This window comes from Somniosus microcephalus, chromosome 20, assembly GCF_052327205.1.
Source record: "Somniosus microcephalus isolate GS21.2 chromosome 20, FLI_Smic_1.0, whole genome shotgun sequence".
Lineage (NCBI taxonomy): Eukaryota > Metazoa > Chordata > Chondrichthyes > Squaliformes > Somniosidae > Somniosus > Somniosus microcephalus.
The window spans coordinates 49,186,999-49,190,572 of NC_141006.1; the positions used below are offsets into that span (position 1 = coordinate 49,186,999).

At 41.2% G+C, this 3,574-nt stretch overlaps 1 long non-coding RNA gene across 1 annotated transcript in view; it reads right to left on the reverse strand.

Annotated features, from left to right (window-relative positions):
* LOC147103213 (uncharacterized) overlaps positions 1 to 1,774 on the reverse strand; it is a 47,773-nt gene extending 45,999 nt beyond the window's left edge. Inside the window, exon 1 of the long non-coding RNA XR_015072993.1 lies at positions 1,693 to 1,774. This is a non-coding gene — a long non-coding RNA (uncharacterized LOC147103213). The remainder of the gene's footprint in view (positions 1 to 1,692) is intronic.
* Between the last annotated feature and the right edge of the window lie 1,800 nt (positions 1,775 to 3,574).

Here is a 3,574-nt window from a genome sequence, read left to right on the forward strand (position 1 = left end):
AGCTGATTGTATAGACACACAAGTTATGCCCTTGAACCCTGGATTTTAAACAGAGTGATGGAAATGTTAAATACCTTAAATATGGAAGCCAGTTGTGGCGATTCACTGGTATGCCATTCAACGTAATGCCGGGAAATCATTTATCAATATTTGTCAACCTGATCTCTTGAATGGGTTTTAAGTATGTGAGTGATAGCTTTTAAAGCTGTCAGAGAATCCATCAGCAGCTTCTACCCATGGCACTACTTTATCAGGGCCTTACTGTCTGTGAGATGTATGTGAATGCAGCCAAAGCTGCCACGAGGGAATTCCGCAGAAGATTGGTTTAATGGGATTAATTTTGTTTCCTCGGTGGGATTTGCTTCCACTTAGACAATGAGAATTAGAGCTGGTTTCTGGGAAACTACATGGTATTTCAGATTCAAAAACACACCGTTGAATATCAGGAAGGTGAGTATGAACAGACACTAATGGGTAACAAAGATTTCTTCAATTACTCTTTAGGTAATTAAGCACCATCTACCAGTAATAATCCCAATAAGCACCAGGAAAGGAGGTTGAGACATGGGAGCAGACAAAATTGTAGGGCAGGTAGAATCATAGAATGAAACAGCACAGAAGGAGGCCATTCGGCCCATCATGCCTGTGTCTGCTCTTTGAAAGAGCTATCCAATTAGTCCTACTCCCCCGCTCTTTCCCCAGAGCCCAGTAATTGTTCTTCCGTTCAACTATTTACCCAATAATAATCCCCCATTCTTCACATTTTGTAATCTGATCATTTTCATTTTTTTTATTATGTTGTTCCTCCAAATAAAGAGGAAGATGGTAAAGGTCATTCTACTCAATTTCACTTCCCATTATTAAGAATCTCCTGATGGAGTTATGATCAAATATAGATCGCCATTTCTAGAGGATGATTTTACAAAACTGCAGGCTCAGTACAAAGCTGTGCGCATTCCAAGATTTTAAAAATGAACTTGCACCTCCTGACAGCCCGTACAATAGATCAACACCTGGGACAACTTAATGAGGATTCAAGACTCAGGATCTGGATATATGAGGTAGGATTGGTAGGAAGCTGATAAACATTATCCATGTTTAAAACAGCCTTGCTTCATGCTGTGACAACATTGGAGACCAAGATGGATTTATGGTTCCAGAAAGTGGATGTTAACAAAGATACCAAACAATACCCTCATTTACACAGTAGAGTGTAACCAGAATATAAGCCAAATAAAATGGAATCTTTCATTCAACGGATTCTCTCTGAATTGCTCAGTTTATTTCTCCAGCATTAAATTAGATCCAAACATGCTTGTAGGTTAGGTTGAGGTCTAGAGAAACAGTTGAAGATCCATCTCAAATCTACACTTGAGATTTTCAGTTGAAAAATATTTTGTGTGACCTCAGCTGTTAATCTTCTGCAGGCTGCTTCCAGCTTTACAAAATTAAAAAATTAAAAACTCAAACATAAACAGAAGAGTACATTTTTGTCACAGACCCTGTGGCCAGAAAGCCATCAGGGATCAGGGCTGCATCTTCATTGTGGGCAGAAGTCCTGCGATCCCAAAGATGAGCTCCAATTCTGGTTAAATGGAAAATCTAAGCTAAGTTGTCCAGAGCCTTGAGTTTGTCTTTGTCTACTGCTATCTTTATTATCAAGTGAACGCAGGTAATTTCACTGCTCCTTACCTGCCTGAAAATTTGCACTTGTAGGAATGATAAAAGTTTCCTTTTCCTGTCAATTTCTCATATTGCTGTTGATCTATGAAAAAAAGACACTACTGACCTGTGGTACTTGAATATTTTATTAGGCAATATCTAAGGGCTAAAAGTACAACAAACATGCTAGTCATCCGTCTTTCACGTAGTCAGAATCTCAGGCCTATTGTCCACCTTTCCATAAATCTGTGCCGATATAAACTTGCTGCACTGCTCAGAAGTCACCCCAGAAGGTATGTTCTTATGTACAAGTGCTACAGCAACAGATGACTCCCACACATACTATGGGACAGATTTTGCTCGGTGTTGGAATTCTAGCTGGCTCAGTGGGCCCATAGGAGTTGCTTTGTGTTGCCCCTCTGAAAGCTATGTGTTCTTAGAAACAGCAGTGCATCCATTTTATTTTTTGGAAAAAAGGAAAACTCAGATTCCTTATTTCCACTGGAAGTACTGGTAAAGGAAACTATCAGTATAATTGACAGAAACACTTGAAATGCCAAACATTAATATAAAATCTGGAAAAGATGCAGGGATTCTCAATTATCTGCCAATTATGATTATCCATAAGTGAACAGCTTCCATTATGCCAGTTAATCAAAGTTTCACTGTACCTGTGTCCGATATATTTAACAAAGACTATAGAATATTCCAAGTAATTTCATCTTTGATTGCCTTAATGGGATCATTTGAGTTATAGTAGTAGGGCAAGCCTGTACAACTCCTTTATTGCCATATAATTACGATTTCTAGATCCCTTCAAGGATAATTTTTGGTTTGAAAATCAGAATTACAGTAGACTCCAAAATCCTCAGGAGGGGGAAGCAAACTCATATCCCCCTTCAGATGTTTCTCAAATCATCACTGCTGCAAACGAGCTTTTGACTATACTTTTGATTACACCTGTAGTTTAAGTTGTCCCAACTAGTCTAACTACATGTTTTCACTTCATGGGCCTATATGCAGGGCAGTTTTCCCATTATGAGCTTCTTTGGGGGGGCCATGAATTTGAGGCTTCTGATCAGTTTTCGATAGTTTTTAGGGAGCATATATGTGGTTCAGAATGAAGCGGTCTCCATGACTCACGACTGGTGTGAAGTAATTCATTCAATGCGGAGCTCCGCAGATTGTTAACTGTTACATGTCCCGCCTCTTGGCTGCAGGACCTGCCACACTGGGTCGGAGGGTAAACTGAGCACGTTAAACCGTGTCCAAGGAGTCAGTTACTTTAAACTCTGCCTCCCTAACCCCAGCCGCTAGCAGCAGCACCAACTCCCCAGAGCTTGGACTGTGATGGTTGTCAGCCGTGGCTCAGTAGGTAGCACTCTCGCCTCTGAGTCAGAAGGTTGTGGGTTCATAGTCCCACTCCAGAGGCTTGAACACAAACATCTAGGCCGACACTCCAGTGCAACGCTGAGAGAGTGCTGCACTGTCGGAGGTGCTGTCTTTCAGATGAGACGTTAAAACGTTAAGACATCTGCCCTCTCAGGTGGATGTGAAAGATCCCTTGGCACTATTTCGAAGAAGAGCAGGGGAGTTATTGGATGCAGAATAAAATGTTACAGATTTAATCTAAATTACAGATATTCCTCAGTTTAGCATAGGGAGAAAAGATGCTTCCTTTAGGCCAGGAGTAAGATTATCTGGTCATTATCATATTGCTGTTTGTGTGGGAGCTTGCTGTGCGCAAATTGGCTGCCTGCTGTTTCCCACATTACAACAGTGACTACACTCCAAAAAGTCCTTCATTGGCTGTAAAGCGCTTTGGGACGCCCTGAGGTCGCGAAAGGCGCTATATAAATGCAAGTCTCTCTCTGTCCCGGACCGTTCCCCTACCACAGCTCGGATAGAAGAG